Source organism: Cherax quadricarinatus, chromosome 94 (assembly GCF_038502225.1).
Source record: "Cherax quadricarinatus isolate ZL_2023a chromosome 94, ASM3850222v1, whole genome shotgun sequence".
Lineage (NCBI taxonomy): Eukaryota > Metazoa > Arthropoda > Malacostraca > Decapoda > Parastacidae > Cherax > Cherax quadricarinatus.
The window spans coordinates 13,358,043-13,378,045 of NC_091385.1; positions in this window are offsets into that span (position 1 = coordinate 13,358,043).

The following is a 20,003-nucleotide window of genomic DNA, read 5'->3' on the forward strand; positions in this document are numbered from 1 at the left end:
GCTACGTATAAGAACATAAGAACATAAGAAAGAAGGAACACTGCAGAAGGCCTACTGGCCCATGAGAGGCAGGTCCAAGTCTCCTACCGGCTTAAGCCAATGCACCCAACCTAGTCAGGTCAGGTCACATTGACTTAAGGGAGGAACACAGCAACCGACCTGGTAGCACAAGCTATCAGGTCCAACTCACACCCACCCACATCCACTCATGTATTTATCCAACCTATTTTTAAAGCTACACAACGTTCTGGCCTCTATCACTGTACTTGGGAGCTTGTTCCACTCATCCACAACTCTATTACCAAACCAGTACTTTCCTATATCCTTCCTGAATCTGAATTTGTCCAACTTAAAACCATTGCTGCGAGTCCTGTCTAGGCTAGATATTTTCAGCACACTATTTACATCCCCTTTATTTAATCCTGTCTTCCATTTATACACCTCAATCATATCCCCCCTAATTCTACGTCTTTCTAGAGAGTGCAGATTCAGGGCCCTTAGTCTATCCTCATAGGGAAGGTTTCTGATACATGGGATCAACTTTGTCATCCTCCTTTGTACATTTTCCAGAGAATTTATATCCATTCTGTAATACGGTGACCAAAACTGTGCAGCATAATCTAAATGAGGCCTAACCAAGGATGTATAGAGTTGAAGAACAACCTGAGGACTCCTATTATTTATGCTTCTTGATATGAAGCCAAGGACTCTATTAGCTTTATTGCGAACACTTATGCACTGTTGTCTTGGTTTCAGATTACTGCTAACCAGAACTCCTAAAACTTTTTCGCAATCCGTAATATTAAGATTTACATTATTTAGTTTATATGTGGCATGGTTATTGTCCTGTCCAACATTTAGAACTTTGCATTTGTCTATATTAAACTGTATCTGCCACTTCTCCGACCACTGCATCAGTCTATTCAAATCTTCCTGGAGTGCTCGAATGTCCTCGTCAGAATGAATTCGACGGCCTATTTTGGTGTCATCGGTAAACTTGCCGATGTCGCTCTTTATGCCCTCATCTATGTCGTTTATGTAGATTGTGAACAGCAGGGGGCCCAACACTGACCCCTGAGGAACACCGCTCGTGACGCTTCCCCACTCTGATTTCTCCCCATTTATGCAAACTTTCTGCTGCCTATTTGTCAACCATGCCTCTATCCAGGAAAAAATTTCTCCTCCTATTCCAAGTGCCTTAATTTTCCTCAATAGTCTCTTATGTGGGACCCTGTCAAAAGCCTTACTGAAGTCCATATACACAATATCATATTCATTACCATGATCTACCTCCTCAAATACCTTAGTGAAAAAAGTTAATAAATTCGTAAGGCAGGAACGCCCCTTTGTAAAACCATGCTGAGATTCGTTGATCAATTTATGCTTTTCAAGGTGGCTACGAACTGCCTCGGCAATTATTGATTCCATAAATTTTCTCACTATGGAGGTTAGGCTTATTGGTCTATAGTTCGAAGCTAAGGACCCGTCACCTGCTTTGAAAATAGGTATCACATTTGCCATTTTCCACTTATCTGGCACCATGCCAGTTTGTAGTGATATGTTGAAAAGATTAGCCAAAGGTGTGCTAAGCTCCTCTTTACATTCCTTTAGAACCCTTGCATACAGTTCATCAGGGCCTGGGGATTTGTTAGGTTTTAATTTATCTATTTGCCTAAGAACCATGTCACTTGTGACCCTAATCATGCACAGTTTATTATCGTCCTGTTCTACATAATTTATCATTACTGGAATATCGCTGGTATCCTCCTGTGTAAAAACTGAGAGGAAGTATGTGTTAAAAATTCTACACATTTCCTTATCACTGTCAGTGAGCTGACCCGAGGAACTTTTGAGTGGGCCTATCATGTCCCTGATCTTACTTCTGTATACCTGAAAGAATCCTTTTGGGTTAGTCTTCGATTCTCTTGCAACTTTAACCTCATAATCTCTCTTTGCTTTTCTAATTCCCTTTTTTATTTCTCTCTTTAACTGAATATATCGATTTCTTAATTGCCCCTCTCCTCTTTTGATTTGCCTATATATGCCTCTCTTTTGACCAATCAGATATTTTAATCTACGGTTCATCCATTTAGGATCATTTTTGTTTGATCTGATTTCCCTATTTGGAACATAATTTGACTGAGCAGCTAGAACTATGCCCTGGAAAGCATCATATCGGCAACCATCACCACCTACCTGACCCTTAGTCAGGTCATTCCAGTTCAGCCCACCTAAGTAATTTTTCAGTCCTATGAAATCAGCCAAGCGAAAGTCAGGGACGGAGACTTGATTGCCATTATTAGGGGAATTCCATGATATATTAAAACTGAGTGATTTGTGATCACTTTCCCCAAGCTCATCATTAACCTCAAGATTATTAATTAGTGTTTCCCTACTGGCAAGAACCAAGTCAAGGAGGTTATTTCCTCTAGTTGGCTCTATCACAAACTGTTTTAAAAAACAATCCTGGATCGTATCAAGAAAGTCACCTGACTCTAAATTTCCCGTCAAATTGCTCCAGTCAATCTGTCTATAGTTGAAATCTCCCATTAGCACAACATTTTCGTATGTAGATGCCTTACGAATTTCGTCCCATAGAAGTTTACTGCACTCCCTTTCAAGATTTGGGGCCCTGTAAATCACACCCAAAATTAGTTTTTCTCGGCCCTCGAGAAGCTGTAACCAAACAGATTCAGTGGCTGACGCTTCTACTTTTATATCTTGTCTAACACAACAATTTAAATTGTCTCTGACATACATCGCTACTCCACCACCCTTCCTGTTGACCCTGTCAGTGTGGAATAACTTATATAGCCTTGTATGTGACATTCAGAGAGCATCTCTCTATCTTTCAGATTGAGCCAGGTCTCTGTTATAGCAATAATATCTATGTTTCCTGCACTTGCAATTAATCTTAGCTCATCTATCTTATTTCTTACACTCCTGCTATTAGTATAGTAAACCTTAAGGGAGCTAGTCCCTTGCTGTCCTCTGCTGTCCCCCTTTGTTTGCTGACCTGATCTATTGTCTTTATTTATAACTTCATGCTGAATGCCTTTTATACATTTACTGATTCCAACCCTAGTGTTGCAACCTGCTTGTTTCCCACACACACCTATACCTCTATCTTCTATCAGTTTAAAATCATAGGCATTTCACCAATGGCCTTCTCAATTGAGTTTGCAAGTGTTACCACCCCAGCCCCAGAGAGATGTACCCCATCCCTTGCATACATATCATGTTTGCCATAAAAGTTGTTCCAGTTGTCAATGAATGGGATTGCAAGTTCCTTGCAGTATCTGTCTAGCCAGCAGTTTACACCAATTGCCCTAGACAACCATTCATTTCCTACTCCCCTTCTAGGCAAGATGCTACGTATAAGAACATAAGAACATAAGAAAGAAGGAACACTGCAGAAGGCCTACTGGCCCATGAGAGGCAGGTCCAAGTCTCCTACCGGCTTAAGCCAATGCACCCAACCTAGTCAGGTCAGGTCACATTGACTTAAGGGAGGAACACAGCAACCGACCTGGTAGCACAAGCTATCAGGTCCAACTCACACCCACCCACATCCACTCATGTATTTATCCAACCTATTTTTAAAGCTACACAACGTTCTGGCCTCTATCACTGTACTTGGGAGCTTGTTCCACTCATCCACAACTCTATTACCAAACCAGTACTTTCCTATATCCTTCCTGAATCTGAATTTGTCCAACTTAAAACCATTGCTGCGAGTCCTGTCTAGGCTAGATATTTTCAGCACACTATTTACATCCCCTTTATTTAATCCTGTCTTCCATTTATACACCTCAATCATATCCCCCCTAATTCTACGTCTTTCTAGAGAGTGCAGATTCAGGGCCCTTAGTCTATCCTCATAGGGAAGGTTTCTGATACATGGGATCAACTTTGTCATCCTCCTTTGTACATTTTCCAGAGAATTTATATCCATTCTGTAATACGGTGACCAAAACTGTGCAGCATAATCTAAATGAGGCCTAACCAAGGATGTATAGAGTTGAAGAACAACCTGAGGACTCCTATTATTTATGCTTCTTGATATTAAGCCAAGGATTCTATTAGCTTTATTGCGAACACTTATGCACTGTTGTCTTGGTTTCAGATTACTGCTAACCAGAACTCCTAAATCTTTTTCGCAATCCGTAATATTAAGATTTACATTATTTAGTTTATATGTGGCATGGTTATTGTCCTGTCCAACATTTAGAACTTTGCATTTGTCTATATTAAACTGCATCTGCCACTTCTCCGACCACTGCATCAGTCTATTCAAATCTTCCTGGAGTGCTCGAATGTCCTCGTCAAAATGAATTCGACGGCCTATTTTGGTGTCATCGGCAAACTTGCCGATGTCGCTCTTTATGCCCTCATCTATGTCGTTCATGTAGTTTGTGAACAGCAGGGGGCCCAACACTGACCCCTGAGGAACACCGCTCGTGACGCTTCCCCACTCTGATTTCTCCCCATTTATGCAAACTCTCTGTTGCCTATTTGTCAACCATGCCTCTATCCAGGAAAAAATTTCTCCTCCTATTCCATGTGCCTTAATTTTCCTCAATAGTCTCTTATGTGGGACCCTGTCAAAAGCCTTACTGAAGTCCATATACACAACATCATATTCATTACCTTGATCTACCTCCTCAAATACCTTAGTGAAAAAAGTTAATAAATTCGTAAGGCAGGAACGCCCCTTTGTAAAACCATGCTGAGATTCGTTGATCAATTTATGCTTTTCAAGGTGGCTACGAACTGCCTCGGCAATTATTGATTCCATAAATTTTCCCACTATGGAGGTTAGGCTTATTGGTCTATAGTTCGAAGCTAAGGACCCGTCACCTGCTTTATAAATAGGTATCACATTTGCCATTTTCCACCTATCTGGCACCATGCCAGTTTGTAGTGATATGTTGAAAAGATTAGCCAAAGGTGTGCTAAGCTCCTCTTTACATTCCTTTAGAACCCTTGCATACAGTTCATCAGGGCCTGGGAATTTGTTAGGCTTTAATTTATCTATTTGCCTAAGAACCATGTCACTTGTGACCCTAATCATGCACAGTTTATTATCGTCCTGTTCTACATAATTTATCATTACTGGAATATCGCTGGTATCCTCCTGTGTAAAAACTGAGAGGAAGCATGTGTTAAAAATTCTACACATTTCCTTATCACTGTCAGTGAGCTGACCCGAGGAACTTTTGAGTGGGCCTATCTTGTCCCTGATCTTACTTCTGTATACCTGAAAGAATCCTTTTGGGTTAGTCTTCGATTCTCTTGCAACTTTAACCTCATAATATCTCTTTGCTTTTCTAATTCCCGTTTTTATTTCTCTCTTTAACTGAATATATCGATTTCTTAATTGCCCCTCTCCTCTTTTGATTTGCCTATATATGCCTCTCTTTTGACCAATCAGATATTTTAATCTATTGTTCATCCATTTAGGATCATTTTTGTTTGATCTGATTTCCCTATTTGGAACATAATTTGACTGAGCAGCTAGAACTATGCCCTGGAAAGCATCATATCGGCAACCATCACCACCTACCTGACCCTTAGTCAGGTCATTCCAGTTCAGCCCACCTAAGTAATTTTTCAGTCCTATGAAATCAGCCAAGCGAAAGTCAGGGACGGAGACTTGATTGCCATTATTAGGGGAATTCCATGATATATTAAAACTGAGTGATTTGTGATCACTTTCCCCAAGCTCATCATTAACCTCAAGATTATTAATTAGTGTTTCCCTACTGGCAAGAACCAAGTCAAGGAGGTTATTTCCCCTAGTTGGCTCTGTCACAAACTGTTTTAAAAAACAATCCTGGATCGTATCAAGAAAGTCACCTGACTCTAAATTTCCTGTCAAATTGCTCCAGTCAATCTGTCTATAGTTGAAATCTCCCATTAGCACAACATTTTCGTATATAGATGCCTTACGAATTTCGTCCCATAGAAGTTTACTGCACTCCTTTTCAAGATTTGGGGCCCTGTAAATCACTCCCAAAATTAGTTTTTCTCGGCCCTCGAGAAGCTGTAAACAAACAGATTCAGTGGCTGACGCTTCTACTTTTATATCTTGTCTAACACAACAATTTAAATTGTCTCTGACTACATCGCTACTCCACCACCCTTCCTGTTGACCCTGTCAGTGTGGAATAACTTATAGCCTTGTATGTGACATTCAGAGGGCATCTCTCTATCTTTCAGATTGAGCCAGGTCTCTGTTATAGCAATAATATCTATGTTTCCTGCACTTGCAATTAATCTTAGCTCATCTATCTTATTTCTTACACTCCTGCTATTAGTATAGTAAACCTTAAGGGAGCTAGTCCCTTGCTGTCCTCTGCTGTCCCCCTTTGTTTGCTGACCTGATCTATTGTCTTTATTTATAACTTCATGCTGAATGCCTTTTATACATTTACTGATTCCAACCCTAGTGTTGCAACCTGCTTGTTTCCCACACACACCCGTACCTCTATCTTCTATCAGTTTAAAATCATAGGCATTTCACCAATGGCCTTCTCAATTGAGTTTGCAAGTGCTACCCCTCCCTTAGACTTAATGAAATCTATAGCTGACCTGTACTTACCTAGCAGCTCTTCTCTCCTACCCTTCCCAATGTCATTTCCTCCAGCACTGAGACAAATAATGGGCTTGTTCCCATTACCTGACATGATATTATCCAGCCTGTTAACTATGTCCCCAACACCAGCTCCAGGGAAGCACACTCTGTCTCTCATCTTCTTATTCCTATTACAAAAAGCACGTTCAATATATCTTACCTGAGAGTCACCAACCACAAGAATGCGCTTACCTCTGTAAGGGGCAGTAGTACCCTTACCTTCACTGGCCACTGAAGTACATTCATCCTGAAGAACAGAGAAGCGATTTCCTACCTTCAGATCTTCACTCTTAACTTTCCTTATTCTGATTCTCCTCCCATTATTGGTTACCACTCGCCACTTGCAGCAGGTGCTGGACTGCACCTCACTGCTGGTAGCCGTTGCTACCTCCCCACCTACAGCCTCCTCACAGCGAGAGACAGACTGCACCTCACTGCTAGAAGCCTCATTCCCCACAACTCCAGCCACCTCACACTCTCTCCCAGACCCATTGAGGTGGACCTTCAGCCTCCTAATCTCCTCCTGGAGAAGCAAGACCTCCTCCTTCAACTCTCCAACCTCAATTTTTAAAACACTGCAGAAGCAAGCCATGCTTTGTAACCGTCCACGCTAATCCCCAAAGCAGCTCAGGGTCTGTGACCTCACGTGACGACTGATCAAACTTAAATTTTACTTACTAGGTAAAGAATTCATTTTAGAAACGGATCAGAAACCTTTGATATACCTAGAAACTTTTAAGGGAACCAACAGTCGCCTCTTGAGGTGGACATTGGCACTCCAAGCTTTTAAGTTTCATATTGTGTATATCAATGGTTCATCCAATTCTTTCTTTTACTGGTTAAGTCGTGACAGTCAGTAGATGATTTGGTACCTTACACGACTTTCCGAGTTTAGAACTTTTTCCTCGCCTATTCTTCTTATACTCCTTGACTATAAGTCTTAGCATGGGAAAGTGTGAGGGAAAAGTTCAACAGATAGGAGTAGAGAGCGAATATATGGTTACGATAGTTTGATTGCCAGCTGCTTGTTAATGTAGGGTCAGTCTAGCTCCCGTTATCCACCCCTTTTTCTCCACCCCGAAAGGTGACGTGTGGGGCTCCGACCAAACAGTAATCACTTGACTCACAGCTCCCAGCACAACTGTAAGTAAAAGTGTCTGATCCTATTCTAGTTGATATATTGGTTGAAAGCTTCACTTTTGACCAATAATAAACTTAGTCCTTACTGCCTTGATTTCCATGTCTTACTTTAAAATCACCAATTTTTTTTAGTACCTTGCACTTATCATGGAAAGTGCTTTCTTAAGCAGTGGGTAACCTTTGTCTCTTTTCTAGCTTGGAATGTCAGCTCGGGTCATCTGACAACCAAAGAAATAGTGTTGACGGAGACGGACTCAGCAAAAGTCAGGAGACGTCACTTTGTAATCTACCTACCTAATTAATTGAAGTTACATACAGGAAACTACCCCTCATCTTTGCAGTGGTGAAGAACCTGCATTCCTATCATCTGGGATAGACTATTCAAGGCTATAGATTCTGTGAAGAACTAGTCGTTGGGTTGTCACTCAACACCAGTGTCCCCCCCGCATCATCAGTAATGGCTGCAATTTCTACAAGACGGTGTCAACATAAATTAGACACCCCAATTTACTTGTACATATTAGCGTTGAAGTCAAATGTCATTTTTTCATTTCATTTTTCATTTTTCTTTAAAGTAGGATAAATATTTCATATTTAAGTATTTTATACTTTCATATCTAAATAATAAAGTGTAAATGTTTGTCAGTTTTTATTCTTCTTCTATTCATTAATTTTCCTGAGGAGGAGCCAGCCCTGGTAATACTTACTGGAGTCGTGACTAGGGCTGAGTAAGCCTTCACAGTGGTCAATTTTTAACAGCTGTTCCTGGAATTGCTGGGACGTTGCATCCGGAGGCTTGTAGACTACCACAATGACTAAGTTTTGGTTCTCGACCTTTACTGCTAAAACTTCCACTACATCATTTGAGGCATTAAGCAGTTCTGTGCAAACAAGTGACTCTGCAATGTACAGGTCAACCCCCCCCCCTTTTGCCTGTTCACTCTGTCGCATCTGTATAGGTTGTAACCAGGGATCCATATTTTGTTGTCCAAGTGATCCTTTAAGTGGGTCTCTGTGAAAGCCGCGAACATTGCATTTGCCTCTGCAAGCAGTCCACGGATGAAAAGTATTTTGTTGTTCGTTGCTGGCTTTAGACCCTGTATATCGGACTGGTGGTATTGGTGGTACTGGGGGCACTTTTTTTTGATGTCTGTAATATTATTATTTCAGTGAGGTATATTAGGTGGCAGTAGCCTGAACTGACTCAAGTGGAAATTATCATTGAATTTGAACCTCTTGTTTAATGTGATATTTGTCAGAATTATAATTTTAAGATCAATATTACCTACTCTCTCTCTCTCTCTCTCTCTCTCTCTCTCTCTCTCTCTCTCTCTCTCTCTCTCTCTCTCTCTCTCTCTCTCTCTCTCTCTCTCTCTCTCTCTCTCTCTCTTAATCTTTGTAATTTGTAATAAAGTGTTAAGACCTTGCCTGTACCATCCATTATATGTACTATATTATTAACACCCATACAAGAAGTCTCTGAATGTATTTTTAGTGAGGTTTATATCGTATTAAGTAGTAACCTGAGTTAAATATAATTGGAAGTGTTCATTGAACTTGATCACTTGTGTCATATGATCTATTTTAGAATTCTGACTTTATAGTAAATATTTACTCTTGCATAAGCTATAAGGGAAAGATAAGCGAAGAATTCTTGTGTTGTGAGTCTTACACGAGATATCATCACTGGCAAACATGGCAACTGTCATAGAGGAACCTATTTCTGCAGGTGATGGAAATGATGATAGCTTCCAGACCTTTAAAGTAAACAAAAGAGAAAAAGTGAGAAAGGACTAGAGCGTCGACGTAGTCAGACTCACTTGACTCGTAGACAATGTGAAACTCAACGTTCTTGTTGCACACAGGCTGCAAGAAGTCTTTCTTCAAAGTAAGAATGTGTTAAGCTGAACTTCCCTGACAACACCCTGATGCCTGCTAAGTGTGCATGACAACACCCTGATGCCTGCTAAGTGTGCATGACAACACCCTGATGCCTGCTAAGTGTGCATGACAACACCCTGATGCCTGCTAAGTGTGCATGACAACACCCTGATGCCTGCTAAGTGTGCATGACAACACCCTGATGCCTGCTAAGTGTGCATGACAACACCCTGATGCCTGCTAAGTGTGCATGACAACACCCTGATGCCTGCTAAGTGTGCATGACAACACCCTGATGCCTGCTAAGTGTGACAACACCCTGATGACATGACAACACCCTGATGCCTGCTAATTGTGCATGCTGATGACATGACACCCTGATGCCTGCTAAGTGTGCATGACAACACCCTGATGCCCTAAGTGTGCATGACAACACCCTGATGCCTGATGCCTGATAAGTGTGCATGACAACACCCATGCCCTAAGTGTGCATGCCTGCTGCAAGTGTGCATGACAACACCCTGATGCCTGCTAAGTGTGCATGACAACACCCTGATGCCTGCTAAGTGTGCATGACAACACCCTGATGCCTGCTAAGTGTGCATGACAACACCCTGATGCCTGCTAAGTGTGCATGACAACACCCTGATGCCTGCTAAGTGTGCATGACAACACCCTGATGCCTGCTAAGTGTGCATGACAACACCCTGATGCCTGCTAAGTGTGCATGACAACACCCTGATGCCTGCAAGTGTGCATGACAACACCCTGATGCCTGCTAAGTGTGCATGGCAACACCCTGATGCCTGCTAAGTGTGCATGACAACACCCTGATGCCTGCTAAGTGTGCATGACTACACCCTGATGCCTGCTAAGTGTGCATGACAGCACCCTGATGCATGCAAGTGTGCATGACAACACCCTGATGCCTGCTAAGTGTGCATGGCAACACCCTGATGCCTGCTAAGTGTGCATGACAACACCCTGATGCCTGCTAAGTGTGCATGACAACACCCTGATGCCTGCTAAGTGTGCATGACAACACCCTGATGCCTGCAAGTGTGCATGACAACACCCTGATGCCTGCTAAGTGTGCATGACAACACCCTGATGCCTGCTAAGTGTGCATGACAACACCCTGATGCCTGCTAAGTGTGCATGACAACACCCTGATGCCTGCTAAGTGTGCATGACAACACCCTGATGCCTGCTAAGTGTGCATGACGACACCCTGATGCCTGCTAAGTCTGCATAACAACACCCTGATGCCTGCTAAGTGTGCATGACAACACCCTGATGGCAACACCCTGATGTCTGCTAAGTGTGCATGACAACACCCTGATGCCTGCTAAGTGTGCATGACTACACCCTGATGCCTGCTAAGTGTGCATGACAGCACCCTGATGCCTGCTAGGTGTGCATGACAACACCCTGATGCCTGCTAAGTGTGCATGACAACACCCTGATGCCTGCTAAGTGTGCATGACAACACCCTGATGCCTGCTAAGTGTGCATGACAACACCCTAATGCCTGCTAAGTGTCCATGACAACACCCTGATGCCTGCTGAGTGTGCAAGATACCTGCTAAATGTGCATGACAACACACTGATACCTGCTAAGTGTGCATGACAACACCCTGATGCCTGCTAAGTGTGCATGACAACACCCTGATGCCTGCTAAGTGTGCATGACAACACCCTGATGCCTGCTAAGTGTGCAAGACAACACCCTGATGCCTGCTAAGTGTGCATGACAACACCCTGATGCCTGCTAAGTGTGCATGACAACACCCTGATGCCTGCTAAGTGTGCATGACAACACCCTGATGCCTGCTAAGTGTGCATGACAACACCCTGATGCCTGCTAAGTGTGCATGACAACACCCTGATGCCTGCTAAGTGTGCATGACAACACCCTGATGCCTGCTAAGTGTGCATGACAACACCCTGATGCCTGCAAGTGTGCATGACAACACCCTGATGCCTGCTAAGTGTGCACGACAACACCCTGATGCCTGCTAAGTGTGCATGACAACACCCTGATGCCTGCTAAGTGTGCATGACAACACCCTGATGCCTGCTAAGTGTGCATGACAACACCCTGATGCCTGCTAAGTGTGCATGACAACACCCTGATGCCTGCTAAGTGTGCATGACAACACCCTGATGCCTGCAAGTGTGCATGACAACACCCTGATGCCTGCTAAGTGTGCATGGCAACACCCTGATGCCTGCTAAGTGTGCATGACAACACCCTGATGCCTGCTAAGTGTGCATGACTACACCCTGATGCCTGCTAAGTGTGCATGACAGCACCCTGATGCCTGCAAGTGTGCATGACAACACCCTGATGCCTGCTAAGTGTGCATGACAACACCCTGATGCCTGCTAAGTGTGCATGACAACACCCTGATGCCTGCTAAGTGTGCATGACAACACCCTGATGCCTGCTAAGTGTGCATGACAACACCTTGATGCCTGCTAAGTGTGCATGACAACACCCTGATGCCTGCTAAGTGTGCATGACAACACCCTGATGCCTGCTAAGTGTGCATGACAACACCCTGATGCCTGCTAAGTGTGCATGACAATACCTTGATGCCTGCAAGTGTGCATGACAACACCCTGATGCCTGCTAAGTGTGCATGGCAACACCCCGATGCCTGCTAAGTGTGCATGACAACACCCCGATGCCTGCTAAGTGTGCATGACAACACCCCGATGCCTGCTAAGTGTGCATGACAACACCCCGATGCCTGCTAAGTGTGCATGACAACACCCTGATTCCTGCTAAGTGTGCATGACAACACCCTGATGCCTGCTAAGTGTGCATGACAACACCCTGATGCCTGCTAAGTGTGCATGACAACACCCTGATGCCTGCTAAGTGTGCACGAAAACACCCTGATGCCTGCTAAGTGTGCATGACAACACCCTGATGCCTGCTAAGTGTGCATGGCAACACCCTGATGCCTGCTAAGTGTGCATGACAACACCCTGATGCCTGCTAAGTGTGCATGACAACACCCTGATGCCTGCTAAGTGTGCATGACAACACCCTGATGCCTGCTAAGTGTGCATGACAACACCCTGATGCCTGCTAAGTGTGCATGACAACACCCTGATGCCTGCTAAGTGTGCATGACAACACCCTGATGCCTGCTAAGTGTGCATGGCAACACCCTGATGCCTGCTAAGTGTGCATGACAACACCCTGATGCCTGCTAAGTGTGCATGACAACACCCTGATGCCTGCTAAGTGTACATGACAACACCCTGATGCCGGCTAAGTGTGCATGACAACACCCTGATGCCTGCTAAGTGTGCATGACAACACCCTGATGCCTGCTAAGTGTGCATGACAACACCCTGATGCCTGCTAAGTGTGTATGGCTGATGGAAGCTGTAAAGAAACATCCTAAGTCAAGGATCCAATTTAGCAAAAACACACACCACTTTGTGCTTGTGGAACAGAATGAAGAACTGATCAATGATCTACTTAGTACACCTTAGATAAGATAAGATAAGATTTCGTTTTGATTTTTAACCCCAGAGGGTTAGCCACCCAGCATAATCCAAGAAAGTCAGTGTGTCATCGAGGACTGTAACTTATTTCCATTGGGGTCCTTAATCTTTTCCCCCAGGATGCAACCCACACCAGTCGACTAACACCCAGGTACCTATTTGCTGCTAGGTGAACAGGGCAACAGGTGTAAGAAAACGTGTCGAAATGTTTCCACCCGCCGGGAATCGAACCCGGGACCTCCGTGTGTGAAGCGGGAGCTTTGGCCACCGAGCCACCTGACCTCCTTCATATTATAACAAATTTGCAGAAAAAAATTGAGCATCTTGAACAGATCCTGACAAGTTTAATAAATATATGAAACCAGGATGATGCTCTTGAGCATGGTGATGATGTCAAAAGTGCAGCAATCTCCGTTCAGTTTCCATCAATTTGTAAGAAAGAAGCCCATGACTCTTGGCTTCAAGACTTGCCTTTTAACTGGCTGACAAGATGCCGAAAAATGCTTAAAAATAAAGGTCCTGAAGATAAAGACGTACAAACTATGCTATTTGCTCTTAAGTGCCTGTACACTGTAGTCAAAGTATAATAGTTGTACCATCTTATGAGCAAGAGATTGTAATAACTCACTACAATGGATACATTACAAATCTTTTCATGGAACATTGCTTCCATCAGGAAGCGGTTGCGTGACTTACATCATATTAGTGCAACCAAGAATATTGATGTCATCTGTTTGCAGGAATGTAGATTGAAAGATGGAGCACCTCCACCAAACTTGCCTGGATATGCAGCTTATAACCTAAGGTCAACCAACTGTTGTGTGATGTATGTCAGAAAGAGCTTGCCACATTCACTCATTTCCTTGCAGAGTCGAGTTAACATGCAGTATCATGGTGTCAAAGTACATGCAGGTAATTTTTCCATAAACATTTTTAATCTCTATGCCCCAGCGAACCAGCTTCGACCTGATGCTTTTCCAGATCGCATCAATAGTGAACCTACCCTCATTCTTGGAGATTTTAATGCCAGACATAAGAATATTGGTGGGTCTATAACAAACACCAATGGAACTAAACTAGTAAAATTGCTAAATGAGCATGATAATGTTCGAATTGTGGGCACTACTGAGCCTACTCACAAATATGGTGGCATACTAGATCTGTGCCTTGGATTTAACACATCATATACAATGCATGACTGTCATAGTTGATGATCTTCTATCTGATCACTTCCTAAGACTAACAACTGTCAATCTTGATCACATCTCCAGCAATCAAGGAGCTAAATTCAGAAGGGGGAAACTTGGTTGAGAACACAGAGATAACTTATTAACCACTTGGATCAATGGTATAAGAATTACGAGCCCATTGGCACACAAAAATTTAATGATGATTTAGTTACCACTATTGAGACTGTCCTCACAGATCAACTGGGTAGGAAAAGAAAACATAGACCCTCCACTATAAATGGCAATAAAAACCAATGTAAATACTATAATGATCCACAGCTGCGCAATCTAACACATGCAGCTAGGAGGATTGGTAAAGCATACCGTGAATGTAGAACCCCAGACCTGCTCAGAACGTTCCAAGATGCACTAACAAAAGCAAGAAATAGAAAGCAAGAACTTAGGCAACAGGAATGGGAACAATTTGTTAGTGGATTAAATAGGTCGACCCCATTAAGTTTGGCTTGGAAAGGTATAAATAAAATAACCAGGAAAAAGACTGGCAATGTTGCTCATCCCTTTCCTCTTGAAAAAGCAAATGACCTCATAAATGACTGGTCCAAAACATCCAGGCATGAAAGCCTTCCATCTCATATTAGAAAAAAATTAGAGAGTACTTCTGAAGAAATGTTGAAACTGACTAATTTTATGAGCCAAAATATTGATGAGAGTGATTGCCTCTTTACCGAGTATGAATTAGATAATGCAGTAACTAAAGGTCGATGAAGAAGAAGAAGAAGATTTTGTTCGGATTTTTAACCCCGGAGGGTTAGCCACCCAGGATAACCCAAGAAAGTCAGTGCGTCATCGAGGACTGTCTAACTTATTTCCATTGGGGTCCTTAATCTTGTCCCCCAGGATGCGACCCACACCAGTCGACTAACACCCAGGTACCTATTTGCTGCTAGGTGAACAGGACAATAGGTGTAAGGAAACGTGTCGAAATGTTTCCACCCGCCGGGAATCGAACCCGGGCCCTCCGTGTGTGAAGCGGGAGCTTTAGCCACCAGACCACCGAGGATGGTATAACCTATGATATTCTCAGAACTCTAAGGCACGTGCCTGATAACCCTTTGTTGGCACTGTACAATCTCAGTTACATTGAGGGCGTTCTTCCTACTTCCTGGACCAATAGTCTCATTGTGGGAGTGATCATGTCGGAGGATCTCACCTTCAAGAACCATAACATTGTATCAATCGCAGCTGCTAGAAAAATGACAGGATGGATAATGAGAACCTTCAAAACTAGGGATGCCAAGCCCATGATGACACTCTTCAGGTCACTTGTTCTATCTAGGCTGGAATATTGCTGCACACTAACAGCACCTTCTAAGGCAGGTGAAATTGCTGACCTAGAAAATGTACAGAGAACCTTCACGGCGCGCATAACGGAGATAAAACACCTCAATTACTGGGAGCGCTTGAAGTTCCTGAACCTGTATTCCCTGGAACACAGGTGGAAAAGATACATAATTATATACACCTGGAAATTCCTATCTGGAGTTTACCTGGAGAGAGTTCTGGGGGTCAACGCCCCCGCGGCCCGGTCTGTGACCAGGCCTCCTGGTGGATCAGAGCCTGATCAACCAGGCTGTTGCTGCTGGCTGCACGCAAACCAACGTACGAGCCACAGCCCGAACTTGCACACGAAAATCACTCACAACGAAAGCAAAAGACTTGGCAGACGATGTAACATCCCCCCAATGAAAAGCAGGGGTGTCACTAGCACGTTAAGGGACCATACAATAAGTGTCAGGGGCCCAAGACTGTTCAACTGCCTCCCAGCACACATAAGGGGGATTACCAACAGACCCCTGGCAGTCTTCAAGCTGGCACTGGACAAGCACCTAAAGTCAGTTCCGGATCAGCCGGGCTGTGGCTCGTATGTTGGTTTGCGTGCAGCCAGCAGCAACAGCCTGGTTGATCAGGCTCTGATCCACCAGGAGGCCTGGTCTCAGACCGGGCCGCGGGGGCGTTGACCCCCGGAACTCTCTCCAGGTAAACTCCAGGCTGGTAATCTACCTACCTAATTAATTGTAGTTACATACAGGAAACTACCCCTCATCTTTGCAGTGGTGAAGAACCTGCATTCCTATCATCTGGGATAGACTATTCAAGGCTATAGATTCTGTGAAGAACTAGTCGTTGGGTTGTCACTCAACACCAGTGTCCCCCCCGCATCATCAGTAATGGCTGCAATTTCTACAAGACGGTGTCAACATAAATTAGACACCCCAATTTACTTGTACATATTAGCATTGAAGTCAAATGTCATTTTTTCATTTCATTTTTCATTTTTCTTTAAAGTAGGATAAATATTTCATATTTAAGTATTTTATACTTTCATATCTAAATAATAAAGTGTTAATGTTTATCAGTTTTTATTCTTTTTCTATTCATTAATTTTCCTGAGGAGGAGCCAGCCCTGATAATACTTACTGGAGTCGTGACTAGGGCTGAGTAAGCCTTCACAGTGGTCAATTTTTAACAGCTGTTCCTGGAATTGCTGGGACGTTGCATCCGGAGGCTTGTAGACTACCACAATGACTAAGTTTTGGTTCTCGACCTTTACTGCTAAAACTTCCACTACATCATTTGAGGCATTAAGCAGTTCTGTGCAAACAAGTGACTCTGCAATGTACAGGTCAACCCCCCCCCCTTTTGCCTGTTCACTCTGTCGCATCTGTATAGGTTGTAACCAGGGATCCATATTTTGTTGTCCAAGTGATCCTTTAAGTGGGTCTCTGTGAAAGCCGTAAACATTGCATTTGCCTCTGCAAGCAGTCAACGGATGAAAAGTATTTTGTTGTTCGTTGCTGGCTTTAGACCCTGTATATCGGACTGGTGGTATTGGTGGTACTGGGGGGACTTTTTTTTGATGTCTGCAATATTATTATTTCAGTGAGGTATATTAGGTGGCAGTAGCCTGAACTGACTCAAGTGGAAATTATCATTGAATTTGAACCTCTTGTTTAATGTGATATTTGTCAGAATTATAATTTTAAGATCAATATTACCTTCTCTCTCTCTCTCTCTCTCTCTCTCTCTCTCTCTCTCTCTCTCTCTCTCTCTCTCTCTCTCTCTCTCTCTCTCTCTCTCTCTCTCTCTCTCTCTCTCTCTCTCTCTTAATCTTTGTAATTTGTAATAAAGTGTTAAGACCTTGCCTGTACCATCCATTATATGTACTATATTATTAACACCCATACAAGAAGTCTCTGAATGTATTTTTAGTGAGGTTTGTATCGTATTAAGTAGTAACCTGAGTTAAATATAATTGGAAGTGTTCATTGAACTTGATCACTTGTGTCATATGATCTATTTTAGAATTCTGACTTTATAGTAAATATTTACTCTTGCATAAGCTATAAGGGAAAGATAAGCGAAGAATTCTTGTGTTGTGAGTCTTACACGAGATATCATCACTGGCAAACATGGCAACTGTCATAGAGGAACCTATTTCTGCAGGTGATGGAAATGATGATAGCTTCCAGACCTTTAAAGTAAACAAAAGAGAAAAAGTGAGAAAGGACTAGAGCGTCGACGTAGTCAGACTCACTTGACTCGTAGACAATGTGAAACTCAACGTTCTTGTTGCACACAGGCTGCAAGAAGTCTTTCTTCAAAGTAAGAATGTGTTAAGCTGAACTTCCCTGACAACACCCTGATGCCTGCTAAGTGTGCATGACAACACCCTGATGCCTGCTAAGTGTGCATGACAACACCCTGATGCCTGCTAAGTGTGCATGACAACACCCTGATGCCTGCTAAGTGTGCATGACAACACCCTGATGCCTGCTAAGTGTGCATGACAACACCCTGATGCCTGCTAAGTGTGCATGACAACACCCTGATGCCTGCAAGTGTGCATGACAACACCCTGATGCCTGCTAAGTGTGCATGGCAACACCCTGATGCCTGCTAAGTGTGCATGACAACACCCTGATGCCTGCTAAGTGTGCATGACAACACCCTGATGCCTGCTAAGTGTGCATGACAACACCCTGATGCCTGCTAAGTGTGCATGACAACACCCTGATGCCTGCTAAGTGTGCATGACAACATCCTGATGCCTGCTAAGTGTACATGACAACACCCTGATGCCTGCAAGTGGGCATGACAACACCCTGATGCCTGCTAAGTGTGCATGGCAACACCCTGATGCCTGCTAAGTGTGCATGACAACACCCTGATGCCTGCTAAGTGTGCATGACAACACCCTGATGCCTGCTAAGTGTGCATGACAACACCCTGATGCCTGCAAGTGTGCATGACAACACCCTGATGCCTGCTAAGTGTGCATGGCAACACCCTGATGCCTGCTAAGTGTGCATGACAACACCCTGATGCCTGCTAAGTGTGCATGACAACACCCTGATGCCTGCTAAGTGTGCATGACAACACCCTGATGCCTGCTAAGTGTGCATGACAACACCCTGATGCCTGCTAAGTGTGCATGACAACACCCTGATGCCTGCTAAGTGTGCATGACAACACCCTGATGCCTGCTAAGTGTGCATGACAACACCCTGATGCCTGCTAAGTGTGCATGGCAACACCCTGATGCCTGCTAAGTGTGCATGACAACACCCTGATGCCTGCTAAGTGTGCATGCATGACAACACCCTGATGCCTGCTAAGTGTGCATGACAACACCCTGATGCCTGCTAAGTGTGCATGGCAACACCCTGATGCCTGCTAAGTGTGCATGACAACACCCTGATGCCTGCTAAGTGTGCATGACAACACCCTGATGCCTGCTAAGTGTGCATGACAACACCCTGATGCCTGCTAAGTGTGCATGACAACACCCTGATGCCTGCTAAGTGTGCATGACAACACCCTGATGCCTGCTAAGTGTGCATGACAACACCCTGATGCCTGCTAAGTGTGCATGGCTAACGGAAGCTGTAAAGAAACATCCTAAGTCAAGGATCCAATTTAGCAAAAACACACACCACTTTGTGTTTGTGGAACAGAATGAAGAACTGATCAATGATCTACTTAGTACACCTTAGATAAGATAAGATAAGATTTCGTTTTGATTTTTAACCCCAGAGGGTTAGCCAACCAGCATAATCCAAGAAAGTCAGTGTGTCATCGAGGACTGTAACTTATTTCCATTGGGGTCCTTAATCTTGTCCCCCAGGATGCAACCCACACCAGTCGACTAACACCCAGGTACCTATTTGCTGCTAGGTGAACAGGACAACAGGTGTAAGGAAACGTGTCGAAATGTTTCCACCCGCCGGGAATCGAACCCGGGACCTCCGTGTGTGAAGCGGGAGCTTTGGCCACCGAGCCACCTGACCTCCTTCATATTATAACAAATTTGCAGAAAAAAATTGAGCATCTTGAACAGATCCTGACAAGTTTAATAAATATATGTAATCAGGATGATGCTCTTGAGCATGGTGATGATGTCAAAAGTGCAGCAATCTCCGTTCAGTTTCCATCAATTTGTAAGAAAGAAGCCCATAACTCTTTGCTTCAAGACTTGCCTTTTAACTGGCTGCCAAGATGCCGAAAAATGCTTAAAAATAAAGGTCCTGAAGATAAAGACGTACAAACTATGCTATTTGCTCTTAAGTGTC